The sequence below is a fragment of the Piliocolobus tephrosceles genome, chromosome 6 (assembly GCF_002776525.5).
Source record: "Piliocolobus tephrosceles isolate RC106 chromosome 6, ASM277652v3, whole genome shotgun sequence".
NCBI classification, from domain to species: Eukaryota; Metazoa; Chordata; class Mammalia; order Primates; family Cercopithecidae; genus Piliocolobus; species Piliocolobus tephrosceles.
The window spans coordinates 49,115,909-49,142,366 of NC_045439.1; the positions used below are offsets into that span (position 1 = coordinate 49,115,909).

The 26,458-nt window shown below is 39.7% G+C and overlaps 1 long non-coding RNA gene across 2 annotated transcripts; it reads left to right on the forward strand.

Moving 5' to 3' along the window:
• Nucleotides 1-207: 207 nt before the first annotated feature.
• LOC111555379 lies at nt 208-25,753 on the forward strand. 2 transcript variants are annotated; one of them, XR_002735525.3, is made up of 3 exons: nt 208-410; nt 7,034-7,104; nt 25,538-25,753. It is a non-coding gene; the product is annotated as an uncharacterized LOC111555379 (long non-coding RNA). The 2 variants fall into 2 exon arrangements; XR_002735526.3 differs by lacking the exon at nt 25,538-25,753 and adding an exon at nt 10,249-12,321.
• The last annotated feature ends 705 nt before the right edge of the window (nt 25,754-26,458 follow it).

Genomic DNA, 26,458 nt, shown 5'->3' on the forward strand with positions numbered 1-26,458 from the left:
CCAACGTTATTGGAGAGTTGGTTATTGAGTAAGCTAGTCCTGAGAAATGATTGGTAGAGACGACTCCGGATGTGCTTGACTGGGCACTGATTGGCGAATTGAGGGGTCAGGAAGAGCAGTTCGGCATGAGGATTGGCGGCGGAGTGTCCCATGGAAACGGAACCCAGAATTGCAGCCAGGGGCTTGCACGGGGGCGGGGCAGGGTCTTTCCAAGGCGCCTGCGCTAAACCAGCTTCTCGGCGCCATTTTGTCTCGGCAGCGGTCGGCGTAGCTCCATCGCCTTTTATGTTTCTGGCAAGAAGGGAACGGAGTTTTCATCCGGTAGATTGGTTTTTGTGCGTCCGTCCTTCACCGTTTCCTCCAGGACAGCACCTAGTCTTGGCCGGAGGAGTCTCAGAGCTGTCAGAAAGGTCAGTTGGAGGCTATGGTTGTCCGATTGACTGGGGGGGATGGCGCAGCTCTAGCGGCACCGGCACCGGAAGTGGAGGGGCCGCAGGAAGCCATGGTAAAAGTTCTCCCTGCGGCGGGGTGAGGAGAAGGGGTGGGATGAATGGGGGCGAGGCTTCCTCTCCCGCCGAGAGAAAAAGAGGTGGAGGAGAGGGAAACGTCTTTCTTGGCGGTGCTTTTTCGGGCTTTCGAGAATGTGAGAGATTTTCTGAATTCTGTCTCTCTCTGAGCAGTCTTTCCTGTCTTTGGAAGAGCATTTTGGATACTTGCCATATTCTCCACCTGATTGGCACAATCTATGGGAGTCTCTTTAGTTAAGACAGGGGAGAAGTGATTCTTAGAAACATTCTGCATAGGTAGAAGTTTCCGCGTGCTCCTCACGCGGAAAAGCTGTGAGGAAACTGGAGAAAGCGCTGGCTTTCTGGATGCTGAGGAATTTACTTGCCAGCACAGACGTTGCTTCTGTGACCTTAGACAAGCGTCTGTGTCACTGCGCGAGGCTTATGCTGCTTTTTGAAAGGAAAGAGTGGTTGTGCAGGTACTGAAAACATCTTAAAAGGACGTTCCCGATAAGATAGACGTTGATCTTGTTCTGTTAACATTTTGTATTCTGTTAAACGAAACGTATTTATAAATGGTGGAAGTGGAGTATAAATTGACTAGTTTTATAGAATGGAGTAATTTCTTAAATGTGACATATCGTCAGTAATCCACGTGGACTAAGTTTTCTCGGTAAGAAAACAACTAAGCAGAATCAGTTTTATATTCGTAACAGTGATTTTGCTCAAAAGTATTCATAAAAAAGTGAAAGGCATGTTGGCATTTCCAGTGAGTGACCTAGTCGTACTGGATAGATCCCAATGGTTACCCTCAGTATCTCTGTTTTAAACCCTGCTGCTCTGTTGGTGGGGCCCAAGACTAGAAAATGGTTGTGTGACTTAACAGTGACTGGGTTTTTTGGCAGTCGTGCTGAAAAAAACAGAACATCTCGGTGATTACTAAGGTGAGTCATAATGTCTGAAAATCCTTAGAATTGCGGGGGACCACCTGGAAAAACTTTCTGTGGATTAGTAAAGGAATACTAGAATGGGAAGAAGGGTAGTTGAAAGATGTTTTGTTTGGTCAGATTCAAATGAGTCTGTAATTAGCTTCCTGGTGTAATATTTTAGAATGATATCGTAAAATTAGGACATCCTTATGGACTTGTTTACCCATTTACGCGGTTTTTATTTTTGGACTTTGAAGTACCTAATGTTTTTATCATAAAACATTATGCGTATTTTTAAGATTCCCCCCTGGCCCCGCCTATTTGAAAATTTCTTATATAGAAAAGATCCTGTAAATAGGAGTCTTTAGGAGTGAAGCAGGTTTTTTTGTTTTGTTTTGTTTTATTTTGTTTTTGAGGCAGAGTCTGTCATCCAGGCTGGAGTGCAGTGGCCCGATCTCGTAGGAGTGAAGTTTTTAAAAAGACCTTATAAAACAATGTATTACTGAACTTTCTAGAGGGTAAGAATCTATAATTCCACTATCAAAGTTTAAACTGTTACTATGGAATCCAAATAATACATGGACATTTGGAAATTACTAAAAAGCCCAAAGAAGAATACAAAAATCTCTTTCCTCCACCAAAAGGTAGTTACAGGTTTTACTACAGTTATATATTATACAAAAGGCTTTGTCTTTTTTGTTTGTGTTGTTTTGCAAAACATTCTAGTTTTGTTCATGTTCTTACCATTATTTTTCTTTATGGAAAACATTGGGAACATTGAAAATATTTTATCGTAAAACATCTTTTATGTCTTCATAGTGTTTTGTGGGATAAATATACCGCAATTTATGTAACCTGTTTATGTGTATATAATGGCAGTAATATGTCAGTGAATATCCTTGTACATGTTTTGCAAAATATTGTCTTAGAAGGTCGTTGCAAAAGTAATCGTGGTTTTTGCATTATTGGAGTTTGCCATATGATGTTGGACTACGTTGTTAAATAAATGTGGTTATGTTATATATCATTTTAATGGGCATTTCTTGCTTTTTTTTTTAGTAATGACTTACTACTTGCTGTTTATTTTATTTTATTTTAGGGACAGTCGCGCTCTGTCGCCAGGCTGGAGTCAGTGGCGCAATCTCGGCTCACTGCAACGTCCTCCTCCCAGGTTCAAGCGATTCTCCTGCCTCAGCCTCCTGAGTAGCTGAGACTGCAGGCACGTGCCACCACACCGGCTAATTTTTTGTATTTTTAGTAGAGAAGGGGCTTCACCATGTTATCCACGATAGTGTCGATCTCCTAACCTCATGATCTGCCTGCCTCAGCCTCCGAGAGTGCTGGGATTACAGGCGTGAGCCACGTGCCCAGCCTTCATGTTTATTTTAGATTATGAAAATGATGTTAGACAAAAAAACAAATTGGAGCAGTTTTCTTATTTGAGTTAAAAATGGGTTGTAAAACAACAGAGACACCGTATCAGCAATGCATATGGCTCAGGAACTGTTAACGTACAGTGCGGTGGTGGTTCAAGGTTTGTTTGTTTGTTTGTTTTGAGATGGAGTCTTGCTCTTTCAGGCTGGAGTGCAGTGGCATGATCTTGGCTCACTGCAACCTCCACCTCCTGGGTTCAAGCCGTTCTCCTACCTTAGCCTCCCTAGTCGCTGGGATCACAGGTCTGCACCACCGTGCCCAGCTAATTTTTGTATTTTTAGTAGAGACGGGGTTTCACCATCTTGGCCAGGCTGGTCTCGAACCCCTGACCTCGTGATCCACCTGCCTTAGCCTTCCAAAGTGCTGGGATTACAGGCTTGAGCCACTGTGCCCAGCTGGTTCAAGAAAGTTTGCAAAGGGGAGGAGAGTCTTGAAAATTAGGAGCATAGTGACTGGTCGCCAGAAGTTAATAACTACCAGTTGAGAGCAATCAGCGACGCTGATCCTCTTACAACTACTTGAGATGTTGCTAAAAAACTCAGTGTGGACCATTCTACAGTCCTTCGGCATTTGAAGTGAATTGAAAAGTGAAAAAAGCTTGATAAGTGGGTACCTCATGAACTGACTGAAAAAAAAAAATCATTGTTTTGAAGTGTCGTTTTCCCTTATGTTACACAACAACAAACCATTTCTTGGTCAGATGTTGATGTGCAAGAAAAAGTGGGTTTTATATGACAACCGGTGATGGCCAGCTCAGTGGATGGACTGAGAAGATGCTCCAAAGCCAGTCTTGAACCAAAAAAAGGTCATGGTCACTGTTCTGTGGTCTGCTGCTGGTCTGATCCACTATAGCATTCTGAATCCCGGGGAAACCATTACATCTGAGAAGTATGCTCAGCAAATCGAAGAGATGCACCAAAAACTACAATGCTTGCAGTCAGCATTGGTCAACAGAAAGAGGCCCAATTCTTCACAATGCCCTTCCGCATGTTGCACAACCAATGCTTCAAAAGTTGAACAAATCGGACTGTGACATTTTGCCTCATCCACCATATTCACCTGACCTCTCTCCAACTGACTACCACTTCTTCAAGCATTGCCACACCTTTTTGCAGGGAAAACACTTCCACAACTAACAGGATGCAGAAAATGCTTTCCAAGAGTTCATCAAATCCTAAAGCATGGATTTCTACACTACAGGAATAAACAAACTTAAAAATGTGTTGGTTGTAATGGTTTCTATTTTGATTAATGAAGATGTGTTTGAGCCAATTTATAATGATTTAAAATTCACAGTCTGAAACCGCAATTATTTTTGCCCGAACGTAAATGCTGAATTTTGGATGCTGAAGTTTCTGGGCATCTAAATCTTCTTTCACATCCCTGATTATTTTTGGAATAAACTCCCAGAGGTGGAAATACAAGGTTGAAGGCCTGGTGTGGTGGCTGAAGCCTGTAATCCCAGCACTTTGGGAGACTGAGGTGGGCAGATGGCTTGAGCCCAGGCGTTTGGGACAACATGGTGAAACCTCATCTCTACAAACAGTGCAAGAAACCAGCCAGCATGGTGGCATGCACCTGTGTTCACCGTTAACCGAGAGGCTGAGGTGGGATGATCACCTGAGTCCGAGAAATCAAGGCTCCAGTGAACCATGATTGTGCCACTGAACTCCAGCCTGGGTGACGGTGCAACTTCGTCTCAAATATATATGTGTATATATGTGTGTGTTTGTATGTATATATGTATTACACGTATATTTATATGAAGGGGTTATGTATTTAAGGCTTGGGATGCTTGTATAGTCCATCAGAAAGCTTTTCTTCTTACTGCACTTATATTTATTGTCCATTTTGTCAATGCCTCCCCTCCCATCCCCTCAAAATTTCTGGTTTTTCTTTAGCTTTATTTCTGAACATTTTATCTTGGATCTCTCTTTGTTCAAGTAGAAATAATTGGCTGGACGTGGTGGCTCATGCCTGTAATCCCAACACTTCGGGAGGCCGAGGCAGGCAGATCACCTGAGGTCGAGAGTTCAAGACTAGGCTGACCAACATGGAGAAACCCCGTCTCTACTAAAAATACAAAATTAGCTGGACGTGGTGGTGCATGCCTGTAATCCCAGTTAATTGGGAGGCTGAGGCAGGAGAATCCCTTGAACCTGGGAGATGGAGGTTGTGGTAAGCTGAGATTGTGGTATTGTACTCCAGCCTGGGCAACAAGAGCAAAACTTGGTCTCAAAAAATAATAATCGCAGTCCTTAAGTTACACATATCATAAAATATATGAGAATTTTTCTTGGACCCTAGGAGTGATTTTTATTTTTTTACTTTAATTTTTTTTTTCACTTTAGGTGAGCATTTGTACAGTGAAACATTTTGTTACACAGAAGTGATGTTTAGGAATACTAACAAATTATTTCCATGGTCTAGTTAGTTGAGTTTAACTACTTTCTGTTTCCCTGTAGTTTTCTCTGAAGTTTCCCCTTCTTGTGTGTATTCTTTCTCTCAGTGCTTTTGTAGCCTGATAGGACCCTCTGTACATGTCCCTCACCACACTAACTTTGCATTTGTTCGACTCTTCCCAAATTTGTTTTTGTTTTTTTGTTTTTTTGTTTTTTTGTTTTTGAGACGGAGTCTTTCTCTGTCGCCCGGGCTGGAGTGCAGTGGCCGGATCTCAGCTCACTGCAAGCTCCGCCTCCCGGGTTTACGCCATTCTCCTGCCTCAGCCTCCCAAGTAGCTGGGACTACAGGCGCCCGCCACCTCGCCCGGCTAGTTTTTTGTATTTTTTAGTAGAGACGGGGTTTCACAGTGTTAGCCAGGATGGTCTCGATCTCCTGACCTCGTGATCTGCCCATCTCGGCCTCCCAAAGTGCTGGGATTACAAGCCTGAGCCACCGCGCCCGGCCACTCTCCCCAGATTTGAAACTATATTCCCAGAAAGCAGCAACTGTTTTATTTAATCACTGTTATGTTCCCCCACCTGATAGGTGCTCTGTTGTAGATGTTTCTTCTAAATCTGTATGCACATTTGTATGCAAAATGTGAAATAAGCCAACTTAACGTCTTTTGTTTTCTTGGGATTTTTTCTTCTTCTACTTATTTTTGTTGTTTGGTTTTGTTTTGTTTTTGAGACAGGATCTTATTCTGTCACCCAGGCTGGAATGCAATGGCACGATCATAGCTCATTACAGCCTCAAACTCATAGGCTCAAGGGATCCTTCTAGTTTGGCCTCCTGAGTAGCTGGAACTACAGGTGTGTGCCATCAGGCCCAGCTAAATTTTTTGTTTTTTCGGTAGAGATGGGGTTTTGTTAGTTGCCCAGACTTGTTTTTTCAACATAACAATAATTCTTTCTCGAAAATCAATGTTGCATAGATGCTGTCTTAACCTTTAAATTTTAAAATATTCCAAATACTTAGCTTTAATACCAGATTGATTTGTAATTGTTAATAAAATGTAGACTTAGAGGACTATTAAGAATGTATCATGCTCGCTTTGGCAGCTCACCTCTTAAAATTGGAACCATACAGAGATTAGCATGGTCTCAGTGCAAGGATGACATAAGCATTCCATCTAAAAATAAAAAAAGCAAACAATGTATCAGAGTATTAGTTTCTTCAGGCTTCTTTTTATTCTCCAATCCCTTTTTAAGTATTTTATAATATTTTAATGGTAACTATGGATGAATATTAGTAATTAGGAGACAACATCTTGGGTATAAATGAATGAAATTATGATGTAATTGTATTTTTGTAACCTATTAGTTAAACGAGCCCAAACTATTAGGAGTCATAATTATCAACTTTTTAATGTTTCTGTGATACAAAGCTATATTGAAGAATATTTTATTTCTTTGTTAAGAGTTTGAAAGAGAATACATAATTAGCTTCCCAATGAGGTATTTTAGACCGAAATCTCAAAGTTAGCACATCCTTATGGATTTGTCTGCCCATTCGTGTGGTTTCCAGTTTTAAGTTCTTGATAATTTTATCACAGAACCCCATGAACATGTATGTATTTTTTTTTTTTAACCAATCTTACCAATGAGAGTGTTTAGGAGGGAAGCAAATTTGTGTGTGTGGTTTTTTTAATCAACACTCTGTATAGCTGAATGTCCGAGCTATAACATACTCAAAATTTTTAAAAAGTCTTTTGTTTTTTAGAATAAGGCTGATTTTACGGGAAAATTAAGCAAAGTGTTCCTTGAAAAACCTGAATCTGCGATCTGTCTGTGGTAAGTAATTTTACTTAGCTCCTCTTAGGTAATCAAGACCGGTCGTGTTGCTCGTGTGTGTGTGTGTGTGTGTGTGTGTGTATCTGTATATCTTTTGAAAAATGATAGCCGGGCATAGTGGCTAATGCCTGTAATCCCAGCACTTTGGGAGGCAGAGGCGGGCAGATCACCGAAAGTCAGGAATTTGAGACCACCCTGACCAACAAGGTGAAACCCCATCTATACTAAAAATACAAAATTAGCTGGGCACAGTGGTGCACGCCTGTAGTCCCAGCTACCCGGGAGGCTAAGGCAGGAGAATCACTTGAACTCGGGAGGTGGAGGTTGCAGTGAGCTCAGATCACGCCACTGCACTCCATCCTGGGCAGCAAGAGTGAGACACTGTCTCAAAAAAAAAAAAAAAACGTAGAATTTGTTCAACTGTGCAGTTGTTTCTGTACATATGTTGAAAAGTGGAAATGATTGCTGTGTTGAACGTAGCAGCTTTCCTGAAGATTTAGTTATTTTATGGAAAGTTACATAATTTACTTATTTGTAACCAAAGCAGACTTTGCAATTTTTATATTGTTTTTTTGCCCTGTTCAATTTTTATTTATTTATTTTTTGAGATGGGGTCTCACTGTATTGCCCAGGCTCAAGTGCAGTGGCATGATCTTGGCTCACCACAACCTCAGCCTCCTGGGTTCAAATGATTCTCCTGCCTCAGCCTCCTGGGTAGCTGGTACTACAGGTGCAAACCACCATGCCCAGCTAATTTTTGTACTTTTGATAGAGACGGGTTTCACCACATTGGCCAGGCTGCTCTCGAACTCCTGACCTCATGATTCACCCACCTCACCTCCCAAAGTGCTAGGATTACAGGGGTGAGCCACCACGCCCGGCACCCTGTTAGATTTATCTGCTGATTTTATGGCCACATGGAGTCATAGATAATGGTTCGCATAATTCAAACTGGAATGACACCGTATTTTAGGATTCGGATTCAAGCAGATACGCGTTAAATAATGGCTTTCAGCCGGGTGCGGTGGCTCAAGCCTGTAATCCCAGCACTTTGGGAGGCCGAGACGGGCGGATCACGTGGTCAGGAGATCGAGACCATCCTGGCTAATACGGTGAAACCCCGTCTCTACTAAAAACTACAAAAAACTAGCCGGGCGCGGTGGCGGGCGCCTGTAGTCCCAGCTACTTGGGAGGCTGAGGCAGGAGAATGGCGTAAACCCGGGGGGCGGAGCTTGCAGTGAGCCGAGATCCGGCCACTGCACTCCAGCCTGGGTGACAGAGTGAGACTCTGTCTCAAAAAAAAAACAAAAAAACAAAAAAAAAAATAATGGCTTTCCTACAAGGATCTGTGCTCCAGGGGCTTAAGATCAAAAAGAGGGAGAATGTAATTACACATGTGGAAAGTTAATTTAAGTAGTTATTTCAAAAGATGTAAGCAATCTATATAACCTTATGTATAGATTTAAATGGTACCTGATAATAGATTTGTCAAAGTTCTGTATACAGTCAGATCCAGTGGTTCTTTTAAAGCAAATTGCTTTAGAAAGCAGAGCAGAAAGAAATTTATAATGGTTATTAAAGGCTTTTCAAGGGTAGTGAGATATAATATGTAAAATTAGAAGGAAAGAAGGCATGCTATTTGGATGAAAGGTTGTGAGCAAGAATATAAGGAAATCTGTATTTGGGACAGAGGGTAAACCAGCTCAGAAAGTATGATTGGTTGATGATTATGTACGGAAAATTGTATGTGGCCAACCTACCCATGTTTCTAGGGTTAGCTGCACATCAGAATCCAATGGGGTATTACAAGGTTCTAGAGGGTCTTGGAAGATTGGGTGTAAGCAGAAATTGACTGTTATTTTTGTTTTGTCTTATTTCAAATTTTACAAATTATAATGGAACTAAACAAAATAAAGTGCAGCCAGGCGTGGTGGCTCACACCTGTAATCCCAGCACTTTGGAAGGCCAAGGTGGGCAGATTGCTTAAGGCCAGGAATTCGAGACTAGCCTGACCAACATGGTGAAACCTCATTTCTACTAAAACTACAAAATTCAGCCTGGTGTGGTGGCACGTGACTGTAATCCTAGCTACTCGGGAGGCTGAGGCAGGAGAACCTGGGAGGTAGAAGTTGCAGTGAGCCAAGATTGCACCACTACACTCCAGCCTGTGCAACAGAGTGAGACTGTCTCAAAAGAAAAAAGAAATCACTTTTAATGCTACTCTAAGAGATTTTAAAAATTTCCTTCCTCCTTGTCTGTATGTATTTTCTTTAGTCTTATAGTAGTTTTTGGTTTTCTTTGTTCCTTTAACAGTATAACAAGCATTCAGTGTAATGGACAGCCTCTATAATGATTTTAATGTCTGAAAATATTCCATCAAGCTTTTTTATCCTTTTCATTTTTCTATTGCATGACTATGTAGGTTTCATAGTCCTTCAGTGTTGTGCTTCCGTTACCTTCTTCATGCATAGAGTGTTTTCTCTTTTGGACTGTTCTTTTAGGAGTACATTTAAAAAGTCATTGTATGAACATTTTTATGACTTAAAATATTGCTATGTTGTTCAAGCTGGTTATAATAATTTACACTATCACCCTCCCTGTGAGTTTAGCTAGTGGCATTGAGTAATCTATAATTATCATTTTTACTAATTTAATAGGTGCAAAATATATTGAGTTCTTTTTTTCTTTGTAGGGTTTTTGTTGTGAATTAGTGAAATGGGACCTTGTTCTGTGATTTCACTTACTGATTCTTTTACAGGTTGTCTATTCACAGCTCTAATTATGTATTAGAATCTAGATATTTTATTTCTTAATTGCTTGAGTTTATTATATAGTAGTGGTAACTTACACATATTTTTCCATGCAGATTTCCCTTTTAATTTTAGTTAGTTTTGCTGAGAGTTTTTGAATAGACACAGAAAGGCATGGCATAAACAAAATACAGTGTTGGAAAATTATTTAGAAACACTGCCCAGTGTAACTGAAGAAATGACACAGGAATTGGAAGTGGGGAGACAAGATATTGTTGAAGTGGTATCAGCATGAGATGACACTAGAGTAGGGTCTGGAGAGAGAAAGGAATAGGTGAGCAAGGAATTGTTTTTGGGGAAGGAAAACTTGACAGCGTTTGATCTCTGATTATAGAGGTAAAGAAGAAAGAAAACAAAACACACTCAAGATTTAAGAAAGAGGGAACAAGCAGTACCATTCACTGATTTGGCAAGTCAAGAAAAGCCGCTGGTTGGTAAAGAAGATGAAATCTGTTTTAAACATGCTAGTTAGAGCTTGAAATGTCCAGTAAGCATTTATTCTTCATTTTGTCAAAATCTTTGTGGGTTCCTTAATTGGGACAACGCATTAAACCGAACCTTACATTGTTTCTGCATGGTGGCTTTTAATTCTGTTCTATTAGACTTAAGTGTAACTGATACTGTAGTTCAACTTGAATCAAGAAAAACCAAGTTCAGGAAAACCAGATGATTCTCAAATTAAGGAGAGATTTGTTTTTCATTATTGAAAAAATACAGTTTTGTGAGAACATAAATTTTTTTGCACCAAAATAAATTCATACTAACTTGTTATAACATGTGTGAACAGGATCTAGTTTGAGGCACTAAGAGGTTTAGGACATCAGTTTGCAAAGAGCCCCTATCAGGGCAAATCAGTTCTGCTAAAATTGTAGCAAGGACAAACATCAAATTGATGGTGAAAGTTGTGATGTGAAAGAATGGCAAAATCATTGATACTTTACAAGTACTTTATGGGGACAGTGCCCCCAAAGAAATCAGTAGCAGTTTACAAATGCATAACTAGTTTAAGACGAAGCAAAGTTTTAGATGAAGCCTACAGCAGCAGACCAATCACATCAGTTTGCAAGGGAAAAGTTAATCTTGTTTATGCCAGTATCTCAGTTGGTTCAGCTTACACAATTTTGATGGAAAAATTAAATTTGAGCAAAACTTTCCACTCAGTGGATGCCACAGCTGTACACCCAGATCTGCTGAAGACAACAGCAAAGCTTTCAATGGAAATTTAAACAAGTGTGAACAAGACCCTAAAGGATTTCTTTGAAGAATTGTAACAAGAGATAGAACATGGCTTTACCATTACACCTCTGAAGACAAAGCACAGTCACAGCAATGGCCACCAAGAGGTGGAAGTGGTCCAGTCAGAGCAAAAGCAGGCTGGTCAAGAGCAAGGGTCAAGGCAAAACAGGTTTTTGGAATGCTCAAATCATTTTGCTTGTTGACTTTCTGGAGGGCCAAAGAACAACAACATCTGCTTATGAGAGTATTTTGTTGAAAAAATTAGCCAAAGCTTTAGCAGGAAAACACCTGAGAGAGCTTCACCAAAATGTGCTCTACCCCAACAGTGCAGCCGAGGCCCTTCGTCAAACTAGGGCAGTTTTGCAAGAATTTTGATGGGAATCATGAGACATCTACGTTGCAGTCCTGATTTGGCTCCCTGTGACTTCTTCCATTCCTAATCTTAACAGGTTTTTTTTAAGGGCACCCGTTTTTCTTCAGTTAGTGTAAAAAAGACTGCATTGACATAGCTAAATTCCCAGGACCCTCAGTTCTTTAGGAATGGACTGAATGATGTATTATTGCTTATAAAAGTGTCTTGATTTGATGGAGCTTATGTTGAGAAGTAAACTTCGTGTTTTTTATCATTCTATTTTTCCACAAATTTTTTGAAGTCCCTTCATATATGTATGTTTTAAAAGGGCTCAAATACATAGAGTGAAATATGCTTTCTCCTCTTCCTGCGTGTACTAATTTTTATGTATTCTGTTTTAGTTTATTTTTAAACTAATATCTGGAGGGAACAGATATGTTTATGGAACATGAATGTTTAGCTAAGATTCTTTATCTGAAATCCAAGTAAAGGTGTTAAGTGTCTTGTTTTTAGAAATCACTTTTATTTCAACAAAATGTTCAGTATAAGAAATTACTTTTAATAATTACGTGAAAACATGCAGTAGGTGGACTTTTGAGCTAACTCTGGAGAAAGAGCTGGATTTCACCAGTTAGCCTCCTGCGGATCTGCCACCACCATCACCCTCCCATCGTACCTCCACTGCCTTTTTTCCCAAGACTTTTTAAAAATGTTTTATTGGCCGGGCACGGCACTTTGGGAGGCTGAGGCGGGCGGATCACGTGAGGTTGGGAGTTTGAGACCAGCCTGACCAACATGGAGAAACCCCATCTCTACTAAAAATACAAAATGAGCCTGGCGTGTTGGTGCATACCTGTATGTAATCCCAGTTACTCTGGAGGCTGAGGCAGGAGAACTGCTTGAATCTGGGAGGCAGAGGTTGTGGTGAGCCGAGATCGTGCCATTGTACTCCACCCTAGCCAACAAGAGCAAAACTCCGTCTAAAAAAAAAAAAAAAAATGGCCGGGCGTGGTGGCTCAAACCTGTAATCCCAGCACTTTAGGAGGCCGAAGCAGGCGAAACACCTGAGGTCGGGAGTTCAAGACCAGCCTGGCCAACATGGTGAAACCGCGTCTCTACTAAAAATACAAAACTTCGCTGGGTGTGGTGGTGGGCGGCTGTAATCCCACCTACTTGGAAGGCTGAGGCAGGAGAATTGCTTGAACCCAGGAGGCGGAAGTTGTAGTGAGCCGAGATGGCAGCACTGCATTCCAGCCTGGGCAACGGAGCAAGACCCTGTCTCAAAAAAAAAAAAAAAAAAGGTTTTATTTGCTGCTCTCTTTCCTGATTTTGTTTTAGGAAAAAGTCAGTCTTTTACATTATCAATTACATACCAATCACAATATTAAATATATATATATTTTTTTGATTCCACTTTTTAGTCTGCTTTTATAAAACTTAACTTTTTTGGAGCTTTCCTTTTGGGGTAGTATGTGAGCTTATGAAATTTGAGCTACTGTTTTATATTTATCAAGACAATCTTTGATTTGATTTAAATAGGTACTTAAAATGTTTTCCATTGTACTGCTAGCTTTGAGTTACAAAGATACCTGTTTTCAGATTCAGGAACAAATAAGTATATTTAGAAACCTAACATTTGTGCATCAGTTTACAAAATTCTGATTTTTAATGAATGTGTGGGTATATGTATGTTTTTATTGCTTCACTTTTTATCTCCTGCCTTTGACACCTTTTGTTATTTTTTTCTAATAAAAAATGTATTTGCTTAGAAGCATTCAGTGTGTCAACAAAACTGCTGCAACTTTTTTTTTTTTGCGATTGTAGAGTGATATTCAGTTAACAGAACAACAATTATTTTGTATAAGCCACATCAGAGACAACTGAAGATGAAAAAACTACCATCCCTGTATATAACTAATTTGTGCTGTGCACCAGCAAGAACCTGCTTTAAATGTCCATGCCAATTTACAACCCCCATACTTGTACTAGGCAAGTTTAGTGGCTACTGAAAATATCACCAGGACAGGGCTATGTAAAGACACATTTGCTAGTGTGTTAACTATACAAAAAAAGACACTGTACAGTATTAAAAAATTTACACAGCCTTACATTTCAGATTTTTTCTTTGAAAGGAGTGAGTTGTGTATGTGGAGTTAAATGCTTCATAGACAAAAACAAAAACTGCACTAAAACCAGCGTATTCATCATCGTCCTCTTCATCTTCCTCCTCCTCATCATCATCTTCATTTTCCTCATCTTCCTCTTCTTCCTCTTCTTTTCCTTGCTTTTTTCAGCCTTGACATCTCCCTTTTTCGCTGCATCAGGTTTTCCTTTAGGTCAATATGCAGCAATATCCTTTCTGTATTTTTCCTTCAGCTTTGCAGCCTTCTTTTCATAAGGACATTTTGTCATCTGCAGCAGTTAGTCCACGTAACTCCCAGTTTCTTCTTTTCTTCGCAACATCACCAATGGACAGGCCAGGATGTTCTCCTTTGATTTTTGGGCGATACTCAGAACAGGAAAAAGGCTGAAGGGAGGCCTTTTGGGTACCTTGGGATCCTTGAACTTCTTTTTTGTCTCCTGTTTAGGGGGAATACAGGTTTTCATTTCCCTTTCATAACGGACCTTGTCTGCCTTTGCCATATTTTCAAATTTTCCTTTGTCTTTAGCAGACATGGTCTTCCACCTCCCAGAGCGCCTCTTAGAAAACTCTTTGAGAAGTTTCCTGAAGCATTTGGGTGGTGCTTCTTATGCTCCTCCTGACAAGCTTGCACAAAAAATGCATATGACAACATTTTGTCTCTCGGCTTCTTAGGATATCCTTTATCCATGTTTAGTTGTTTCTCCTCAGCGAGGCACAGAGTCACCCGTTGCCCGTTTGGCTCTCACTTGACACCTTTTATTTTTTTAAGGATTCTTAAGTCATTTAGGTTACTTTGTAGGATTTAGGTTTTTCCTGTGCCCCCATAAGAATGATAACTTTAAAAATTATGCTGGGATAGCAAAGAAGATACTTCTAGCTTTAGAATGTGTAGGTATGGCCAGGATTTTTGTGAGGAGGGGTGATTTAGAGCAAATTTCTTATTCTCCTTGCCTCATCTGTAACATGGGGATGATGATCTGACCTGACAAGGTTGGAATTAGTATTACACGGTAAACACATGTAAAGTGCTTAGAGTGGTGCCAAATATTTAGAAAGTACCTCATGGGTATGAGGTGGTGATGGTAGCGTATGTAATACTCTTACATGCATATCATTCCAAGAGAGTTTTAAATGTATACGTTTATTGCATTGATATACAGAAATTAAGCATCTAGACTCTCGTTGATTCTGAGACCCTCCTAAAGGTCATATCCACCTCTCTCCAACCTTATTTTTCACTACTCCCTTCAAGCATCATATGCAGCAGTCACATTCAACTACCATGGTTCTCTTGTACAATCCATATTTTCTCATTTACTTTGGTTCATGTTGTTCTCACCAATTTGAATGTTATCCCATCTCCCTGTGTTCAAATGCTATCTTTTAAGTGAAGTTTTCTGATAGTTCCATAGGTAGAACTATGTAGGTAATCATGTGAATTTCATGTTTCTTGTTACATGATTCTTTACCACTGTCTGTATTGCACTTCAGCCTTTTGTTAACGTAAGTCTCTTTTACTGTGTTATGTAATCTTTACAGGCAGAAAACTGTACCTTTTTCTTTGTAGGTTTAGAACCTAACATAGGCCTTGGGATTTAGTAGGCATTCATTTGTGTAATGAAAATTTATAAAAGGTATCAAAAGCTAAAAGGTCATATTTAATGGACAAATGCATGCCAGTAAAAATGTGTTTTGTCAGTGTTTGTACGTTCAGGAACGTCCTGGCCAGTCACTTAAAATGAAATCTTTTTTTAAAAAAAGATTGTATCTCTAAATAACCACCAGAGAATTGTTTTTCTGCTTCTTGTTACCTCATTTTTCACAGATCTTCCTAATAATTATCAGTGGTACAAATCTGGGAAAAATTCATCCAGGGCTGAGGATTCGTCACGTGCCAATAGTGGGATAGATAAGCCACGTGGCTCAATAAATTATTGAACCCATAATCTCACCCTCCAAATACTTTTTTTTTTTTTTTTTATCACAAACCATAATGCCTTTAGGTGTGAAACTGGGTATAGTCTGAGAATAGGAACTGGATGAGATATTTCATGAGGATACTTGATCCTTGCTGTGATATTGCTAAGGGTGTGGTATCATGATTTGGAAGAAATGAGAATGGCAGGAATTGGGGAGATAAGTTAAAATATCAGCCTCGTAGTAGGCATTCGTAGAGTTAAAGCAGTGGTTGTGTGCGCTTAGCTCCCAAATTCTCAGAATTTTTACAATAATTCAAAGGACATTGGATTGGGTAAGCACTCTAATACTGAAACACTGGATTTGAAAACCGGATGTTATGTGTTCTAGCCTTTTACTCTTTGGCTGTGACCTGGGATACATCACTGCTTTTGCTTTTAGAGAGTGAGGGTCATTGGGCTAGGTATTTACAGCTCTTAATATTTTAGGGTTGCAATCTAGCACCATATTTTTAAAACAAGAATTCTAAGCTTCTAATATCTACCTGTTCCCTGCAAGGTTAACTTCTTAAATAAACCCTGAGAATCAGAAGTTTTAGACATTTACTTGATAATTTTAGCATTTGAGGAATTGGCTGACGTTCCTAGAATCAAATTCCAACAGAAACTTTAATGGCCCCTCTGTCTCACTGTTTTATTTAACAAGAGTTCTGATTGCTTTCATTGGTTGGTTAAAACAGATTATTTCAAGTACTAGCCACACTGATTGATTTCATTATGGTGACATTTCATTAATGTCATTATAGTGACATTTCAGTTTTATATATGTGTCTATGTTGCCCACACACAAAAGTAATACAGTGTGATTCAGTATTTTCTTCTGTAGTTCATTTGTATAAAAAGTCAGATGTGGGGCTGGGCCCGATGGCTCACGCCTGTAATCCCAGTACTTTGGGAGGCTGAGGCGCGCAGATCATGAGGTCAAGAGATTGAGACCATCCTGGTCAACACGGTGAAGCCCCGTATCTTAATACAAAAAATTAGCCAGGCGTGGTGGCGGGTGCCTGTAGTCCCAGCTACTTGGGAGGCTGAGGCAGGAGAACGGCGTGAACCCAGGAGGCAGAGCTTGCAGTGAGCCAAGATCGCACCACTGCACTCCACCCTGGGTGACAGAGTGAGACTCCGTCTCAAAAAAAAAAAAAAAATCTGATGTGGATGCCGAGCTCAGTGGCTCACGCCTGTAATCCCAGCATTTGGGGAGGCCAAGATGGGTGGATCACAGGTCAGAAGTTAAGAGACCAGCCTGGCCAATATGGTGAAACCCCGTCTCTACTAAAAATACAAAAATTAGCCGGGTGTGATGTCACACGTCTGTAGTCCCAGCCACTTGGGAGGCTGAGGCAGAAGAATCGCTTGAACCCAGGATGTGGAGGTTGCAGTGAGCCAAGATCACACCACTGCACTCCAGCCTGGGTACAGAGCAAGACACCATCTCAAAAAAAAAAAAAAAAAAAAATCTGATGTGATCCACAGAAGTGGTTTCATGACTTACTGTGGGTCTCAGCCTGCTTTGGACGGGATGAGGAATCAACTAGATAACAACGTTTTAAATTTGTTTGGTACTTTAACATTTGCTAGTCACTTAGATACACTACTACACTTATGTATGATAGCTTAAAAGTTACATACAAATTAATCATTATCTGAAAAATTCCTAACAGCAGTGGGTTGAGTGGGAAAAAAAGGCATGGAGGATGAATTCATGTTTTTTTTTTTTTTCTTTTTGTTGGCTTTTGTTAAGTTTAATATATTATTGAGTCTGCCAGTTCAAACAGCCCACTTAGGGATCTTAAGGATTTGTATTTATTTACATTTAGGGTTACCTCAAATCCTGTGGCAAGCAAAAAATAAAAATAAATCCCCAATTATTTCCCTCAAATCAAACCAGAATTGTTACTGTTTCTCAAAAAAATCTTAGTTATTTATTCTGTATATGCATTCATAAAGCTCCTTCCAGTGTTTGTATAATTTTGGTGGCCTAGATCTTGGTCAGATGGTACAGGGAGGGGAATTTTTGTATGAAGGAACATAACAACAACAAAAAAAAGGCACCACCTTCTTGTTTCTTATTCCTCTGTGTATCATGTGATACTGCTTTTAAGGCCTTAGAATTGCCAAGGTCTTGGTAACCCAAGGCAAACTTGCTGTTTTCCTCTCAAATTTGAAGTTCTGCATTTTGTTAGTCATGAAGAACTAGTCTGTTACCAGCAAATACTTAAGCCACAAAACTTGCTTCTCTGTGCTGCTGTGTACTTCCTGTTTTGTCAGATTTCCATTTAGGGAAAAGAATGGATTTTATGCTAGCCTAGCTTCTCCTGAAATTCAGTTTGGAAGCTGTCCAGATATTTAGGTTGGGTGGTGGGGGAGAATGGCATGTCTTGTCTACATATGATGTCATTTGTCAGAAAGATTCATTTGGCTGCTTATCATGAAAGAGGGTTGCCAGGAAGGAAGAGAAACTTTTTGCTGTCAGAACTATTTAGTGTATGACTTGCCTACTTTGTGGCTTGCCTTTAGGCTTTCCATGTCAAATGTGTTTGAGGTTATGAATGAATTATTATATTGCCTATGAAGGAAGGATCTATGTTCATTTCTAGTAGACTTTTATTCCAGAAATATGTAAGAACTGCATTTAGCCACATTTGCTTCACTCACAGAAGAGACAGGTCAAAGGTTAGGTGGTAATTAGAACTGGGCTACATTGTAAATGTTGAATATCTTTTGGGGGAAAGTTGCAGTAAAACCATTTTAAGAATCTTTTGCAGCTAAAATAGTAAATATAACATCTAATTATAAATGATGAATTTTCTGTCAGTTTTTATCCTATGAAATGAAGTTCCAATTAGTTGTTAATAGAATGTGTAAATAGAATATGCTTTCAGTGTAATCCTGAATCCTATTAATATTGCTGGTAACGAAATACTGTTTTGCAATGGTGGAACCAAAGCTCTTCTATAAAATTCTCTTTGACCAAATTGTCCTGTTCTGCATTAAGTCAGAGCTAATTTTCTCATTTTTGACCTGTCAGTAAAATATGAAAGATGCTTTTCAATCCCTGACCGTTAGTAAATAGTTACAGAATTTCTTCCTTATTGGTACCCTGGCTCTTTGTTCACTCACATGTTGGAAATGTTCTCCTAACATCTGTACCTTGTCTTTTTTGGGAGCTGATGTTGAATTGTAAAATATTTGGAACCATCCCTGTAAATTTTCTGCCAGGTTCTTCCCTCCCCTTCTCCCCAACCCTCCGCTCTTTTTTTCACCAGCATACTATAGCAAATAGTATGCTGCTATTTCCGAGACATACAGTTCTTACACAATCATGAAAAAAACTTTTCCTAAATACCCATCATCCCCCCACTGCTTCATCCCCCATTTTGCTTTCTAAGTGTCATCTCTTTTTTTTTTTTTTTTTTTTTTTGAGATGGAGGCTTGCTCTGTTGCCCAGGCTGGAATGCAGTGGTGCAATCTCGGCTCACTGCAGCCTCTGCCTCCCAGGTTCAAGTGATTCTCCTGCCTCAGCCTCCTGAGTAGTTGGGATTTCAGGCACCTGCCACCACACCCAGCTAATTTTTGTATTTTTAGTAGAGATGGAATTTCAACGTTGGCCAGGCTGGTCTCGAACTCCTGATCTCGGGTGACCAACCCACCTTGGTCTTCCAAAGTGCTTGGGATTACAGGCGTGAGCCATTGCACCCAGCCCTAAGTGTCATCTCTTTAAAAGTAACCTTTTCTGTTACCCTGTTCTCCTTTTAGTAACCTGTTTCTAAATCAGTGATTCTCAAATTTTAGAGTGTTAATAAGAATTACATCAGGTGCTTATTCAAAGTACAGATTCCTGGGTCCCTCTTCATACCTAGTGAATTCAAATCTGTAGCATTCTGACTTAGGTGATCTTTGAACCACACTTTGAGAAAGTTGTCTGTTGCATGCATTCCCACTATCATGTGAATTCTGTCCTTCATATTTTTACATAGTCTACTTTGTTTTATACTGGCATCTCAGAAGTATTTTGCTCCTAATTATTGATAGGCTTTTTCTCCTGAATTCACTCATTGGAGGTGTCTTCCACTAGGTGTCCAGGAAATGTTCCCAAATTCCCTTCCATATTTGTCAGAATTTATGTCCTCTCCTTCCCAAAGCACATGTTTGTAGTTCAGTTATAGACATGCAAGTATATGTGTACACATCTTTTTTATTTTTATTTTTATTTTTTTGATGCAGGATCTCACTGTGTTACCCAGGCTGGAGTGCAGTGGCACCACCTTGGCTCACTGCAACTTCTGCCTCCCGAGTTCAAGCAATTCAGCTGCCTCAGCCTCCCAAGTAGCTGGGACTACAGGCACAGGCCACCATGCCTGGCTAATTCTTGTATTTTTAGCAGAGATGGGGTTTCACTGTGTTGGCCAGTCTGGTCTCAAACTGCTGACGGCAAGTGATCCCTCGGCCTCCCAAAGTGTTAGGATTACAGGCGGGAGTCACTGTGCCCGGCCTGTATACACGTTTAATAGACCTTGCCAGTGATTTTTAGTATCTGCTTTTCTCACTAGGGAAAGGACTATATCTTCTTAAATTTTAATCTTCCTTGGTGATGTGATACATTGTAGGCATCCAGATGTTTGCCTTGAATTTTTACTGCTATCACTTGGCTGCTGCTGACACTCAAACCAGTCAAACCTACTAAATATCATATATTACTTTCTTTATGTCTGTAATTTTCCTTACCATTTCCTTTTCTCTGAATTATCAGAATTTTCTTTGGTGCTATCTTAAGAATAATTCTCCTTATATTACATTAATCTTGAATCCCATTGGCTTTTCCTAAAAAAAAAATTAACTCCCATTTCCACATGGATCTTACAGCCTTTGGCTTTTCCTGTAAAATATTAACTCCCATTTCCACATGGATCTTACAGTTCAACTCTTTATTTACAAGAATTTTTCTCAAAACTTTGTGATTCCATGTAGTAGAGATCAAATATAAGTCCAAATGATACACTTCAAAGACAAACCCAAGATACATGAGTAAGGAATCCTGCTCATCAGCTATCTTTATATGTTAACCACATTATACTAGTATTTCTTTCAAAGGGATGTATGGACTGGAAGGATACACTTTAATAGAGTACCTCTTGAAGGGGTTGAGTGGTCAAAGAAGGAATATTACTTTTATTTGTAATGTTTTAATATTTATATGAGGGACAGTATATATAGGTACACATGAACATACCACATAACTTAAGTACATACATTGCAAAAACAATGGAGGCTGACAGTGGCTCACACCTGTAATCACAACACTTTGGGAGGCCAAGGTGGGAGGATCACTTGTCAGGAGCTTGAGATCAGCCTGGACGATATAGGGAGAGCCTGTTTCTTCAGAAATTTAAAAAATTAGTCAGGCATGGTGGTACATGCCTGTGATTCCTGCTACTCAGGAGGCTGAGGTGAGAGGATAGCTTAAGCATAGAAGGTTGAGACTGCAGTGAGCTTTGATCCTGCCGTTGTACTCCAGCCTGGCAACAGAGTGAGACCCTGTATCCAAAAAGAGAAACCATGGAAGCAAGCAAAAAAAAAAAAAGAAAATCCTAAAATAGTTACTCCAGTTTGTGGGAATATGGATGACTTTCTTCTTTGCCCTTTTTGTTATTTTATTTTTTGTTGTTGTTGTTGTTCAGATGGAGTCTCACTCTGTTGCCCAGGCTGGAGTTCAGTGGCACGATCTTGCCTCTCTGCAACCTCCACCTCTTGGATTCAAGCAGTTCTCCTGTCTCAGTAGAGATGGGGTTTCACCTTGTTGGTCATGCTGGTCTCTGACTCTTGACCGTGTAATCTACCTGCCTCAGCCTCCCAAAGTGCTGGCATGACAGGCTTGAGCCACCGTGAATCTTTTTTTTTTTTTAAACTTTATAGAGGCAAGGTCTCGCTATGGTGTCCAGGCTGGAGTGTAGTGGCTATTCACAGGCACTTACGCAGCACACTGCAGCACTGCTCAAGCAATCCTCCCCCTTCAGTGTCATGAGTAGCTGGGACCACAGTTGGACACCAGCACACAGGTCTTTTGGGTTTTTTTTTTCTTTACTTTTTTTTTTGTTGGTGATGTTTTAGTTTAAGCAGCAACATGCGAAAAGATATCTTTTTAAAATTCACCTTAATTCAAAGGAGGGTAAGATATAATTTAGTGATTTTATAAGGAAACAACTTCTCAGAATATTCTGTAAACTAAAGGGCAAGAAATGTGTTTTCTATTTCCTGTGTCCTTTAACAGTTCTAATAAGCAATTAATGTTTATTATGATTGAGGTATGCCGGGTGCAATGGTTCATGCCTATAATCCCAGCACTTTGGGAGGTGGGTGGATCACCTGAGGTCAGGAGTTTGAAACCAGCCTGTCCAACATGGTGAAACCCCGTCTCTATTAAAAATACAAAATTAGTCAAGTGTGGCGGTGCGTGCCTGCAATCCCAGCTGCTTTGAAGGCTGAGGCAGGAGATTGCTTGAACCCGGGAGGTAGAGGTTGCAGTGAACTGAGATTGCGACATTGCACTCCAGCCTGGGCAACAACAGTGAAACTCGGTCTCAAAAAAAAAAAAAGACCAGGCACGGTGGCTCACACCAGCACTTTGGGAGGTTGAGGCGGGCAGATCACAAGGTCAGAGTTTGAGACTAGCCTAGCTAACATGATGAAACCCCGTCTCTTGTAAAAATACAAAAATTAGCACCTGTAATCCCAGCTACTCGGGAGACTGAGGCAGGAGAATCGCTTGAACCCAGGAGGCTGAAGTTGCAGTGAGCCAAGATTGTGCCACTGCACTCCAGCCTGGGCAACAAGAGCGAAATTCTGTCTTGGGGGAAGAGATACTGAGGTCTATTTTTTGGATTAAAATGGAATGCTTTCCTCAAACCGTAAAATTAGGTATTGTTACAAGTTTAAAGAATAGGTTTAACCAGTGTGATTACTGCAGTGTGATAAAAAGGATCCCAGGTGGCACACATGGTAGTGTGGTGTGCAGATGCTCAACTGAAGTGAAGGATAACGTGCGTTTCAACAATTTCTATATACTAGGCAGTTTTTCTTAAGTCTTGGTTTATTGTGTTATAATACAGTAAAATTTACTCTGTGTACGTATGATTCCATTAATATTAACAAATTTAAAGTCTTACAGCTAAATACAATCAAGATAGAGAACATTTCCATCACTACAGGAAGTTGTTTTGTGCTAATTTAACAACTTCTACCCATGCTCATCCCCCCACTCCCACCCTGAGAACCACTGCTCTGTTTCTCTGATCATATAGTTTGACCTTTTAAAAAATGTCATACAATTGGAATCATATAGTATGCGTGAATCACGTAGCCAAAGTTTTCATTTCACTTAGGTAAACACCTAGGAATAGGAGTGCTGGGTTATATGCTAAGTGTTAAACTTCCTAAGAAGCTGCCAAACTGTTTTCCAAAGCATCTACCATTTTCCTGTCCCACCAGCAATAAAGCATTCATTAGTCTACATACTCATCAATGCTAGTGTAGTCAGAATGTATGGTTTTCATTGTTCACATTCTAACAGATGTAGAGTGGTATCTCATCGTGATTTTAATTTGCATTTTCCTAATGAATATCTTTTCTCATGTATTTGTCATTCATGTATCTTCTTTAGTAAATTGTCTTATTGTTTTGCCCATTTTTAAAAGTTGAGTTTTCATATTGTTCAATTTTGGGAGTTCTTCATATATTCTGGAAACAAGTCCTTTGTCAGACATGTGATTTGCAAATATTTTCCCCCAGAGTTTTTCTGGTCTTGTCAGTCCCTTAATAGTGTTTTTAGGAAGGAGAGCAGCTGCTTTTAATTTTGATGAAGTTTGTCAATTGTTTTTCTTTTATGGATCGTGCTTTTGGTATAGTATCTGAGAACTCTTTCTTAAACCAGTCACATGTCTTCTGTTTTCTTTGAAGCATTATAGGTTGAGGTACATTTTGGTCTATGATCACTTTTGAGCTACTTTTTATATATAGGTAAGATATGGTTTGAGGTTGTGTTTGGGATTTTTTTTCTTCCTGCATATGAATGTTCAGTTGTTCCAGCACCGTTTGTTGAAAAAACACTATCCTTTCTCTATTAATTTGCCATTTTACTTTTGTCAGTTGATTGTATTTGTGGGTCTATTTTTAAACTCCATTCTATATTATGTCTACATCATGAACTTTATTTTTTTTTTTTTTCTTTTTTTTTTTTGAGACAGAGTCTTGCTCTGTCGCCCGGGCTGGAGTGCAGTGGCCGGATCTCAGCTCACTGCAAGTTCCGCCTCCCGGGTTTACGCCATTCTCCTGCCTCAGCCTCCCGAGTAGCTGGGACTACAGGCGCCCGCCACCTCGCCCGGCTAGTTTTTTGTATTTTTTTTAGTAGAGACGGGGTTTCACCATGTTAGCCAGGATGGTCTCGATCTCCTGACTTCGTGATCCACCCGTCTCGGCCTCCCAAAGTGCTGGGATTACAGGCTTGAGCCACCGCGCCCGGCCTACATCATGAACTTTATAGTGAGTCTTGAAATTAGGTAGTGTGTGAAATTAGGTAGTTCTCTCTTGTTCTTTTCAAATTTGTTTTGGCTCTTCTAATTCCTTTACTTTTCCCACATAAATTTTAGAAACAGCTTATTGATTTCTGCTACTTTCCCCCAAAAAGCCTCTTGGGAATTTGACTAAGTTTATATCTAATCTAATAAATGATTTTGGAGAGAAGTGATATCTTAGCAATACAGTCTTTTCTGATAACACTTTATTTTTCTCATTTAATAATTTTCCAACATTAAAACCTTGGACAAATTTAGATTTTTATCTGAATAATTCCAGTTTTGTTGTCATTTCAAATGGTACATAATCCTTAGTTTATAGATGAGAAAATTAAGTAACTTCCCCAAGTCACACAATTATTAAATGACAAAGCCAGATTGAAATCTATGAGCTTATAAACTAATGTCCTGTTTTGAACTACAGTACTAGTTTTCTTAAATTGTTGTAAACTGGGGTAGAGTGGAAGCCCTAACTTCTTTTAAGAAAAATCCTGCTACTGTAGTTCATAAAAGAATTGGTCCTTCCCACATTTATGTATTTTCAACGTTTCAGTTTTCCAGATCTGTTCAGGTGATAAACCATGCTTTTTTTCTTCCTCTTGGAGACAGAATCTTGCTCTGTCACCTAAGCTGGAGTGTAGTGGTGTCATAGCCCACTACAGCCCTGAACTCCTGGGCTCAAGTGATCCTCCTGGCTCAGCTTCTTAAGTAGCTGGGACTACAGGCACATGCCCACGCCTGGCTGACTTTTTTATTTTTTGTAGAAACGGTCTCTCACTATGTTGCTTAGGCTGGTCTTGAATTCCTGGGTTCAAGCGATCTTCCTGCTTCAGCTTCCCAATCTCACCTGTGTTGAGATTACAGGTGTGAGCCAGCACACCCAGCCTCCATGCTCATATTAATCTACAAGCCTTCGGTTGACACATTTCTGAATCATTGTTTTTTAAACAGTATACCTTATCCAGCAGTTAATCAGTATGATTTCAATATGTGTACCTTTAGCATGTGAATAGTTATTTGTGCTCACCAGTTGAAATACAAGGACAGGATTTTTTTTTTTTTTTTTAAACAACTCTCAGTCTTGTGGCGGGGGTAGTGGTATATACTTCATTATAGTTAAGCCATAATAGATAGATACCTGTGGTCAGTGGTAACAAAAAAAAAAGCTATATACTTGGTTGGGGTTACAATAGCTGCATTTCATGTTTTGAAGTTCCTTTGAAAGCTGGATTATTTTTACAAAATGAGAATATTTGTAATCTTAATTTGCTGCTTCTATGAAATGAAGAATATTCTAATGCTGAAATCTGTTAAACATCGATAACCTACAAGTTGATTTTATTTTTTAGGTCTCTTTATGAATAAAGAAATAAAAGCAAATAGAATCTTATCAGATAAGTGCTTTTATAAGTCTAAATATATTTTATTCTTTGGAATCTCTAAAGCAAAACTTTTAAACTTTTTTTTTTTTTTTTTTTTTTTTTTAGGTACGGGCATCAAGATGATTTATGGTAATAAGGTGCTCAGTCTTTGCTTAAAATAAATTTTACATTTATCAAAGTAAAATGTACCAGCTTTTTATTTATTAATCCTGTTTAGTGTGTATGAAAATCACTTGGTGACTGGGCATGGTGGCTCATGCCTGTAATCCCGGCACTTTGGGAGGCTGAGGTGGACAGATAACAAGGTCAGGAGTTTGAGACCAGCCTGGCTAATACAGTGAAACCCCATTAGCCGGGCATGGTGGCAGGTGCCTGTGGTCCCAGCTACTTGGGAGGCTGAGGCAGGAGAATCTCTTCAACCCGTGAGGCAGAAGTTGCAGTGAGTTGAGATCGCGTCACTGTACCTGTACTTCAGCCTGAGTGACAGAGCGAGATGCCATCTCAAAAAAAGAAAATCACATCACTTGATTTTCTTTCTTTCCTAAGAGTTGAAGAGCTAGGTATGTCTGCTTACGTTATGGCATCTATAGATGTCAAACCCCCCACTGGTTCTTTAAAACCAGTGACTTTTAAAGAGGGTTTTAACTATGCTGGTGTAAATTTTAAGGATAGATTGAAAGAATAAAGATTCATGTGCCATTCATACTTTGGAACTTTGGGAAGGTATAGGAATGACCATAGATTGGCTTAGGGATAGTCAATTTATCCGTCTGTAAATGGATCCAATTTAGTATTGTTCCTGTATTTTTCTAAAACCGACCCTTGTGTCATTCACAATTAAATATGAGTTGCGGCCAGGCCCAGTGGCTCACGCCTGTTATTTCAGCA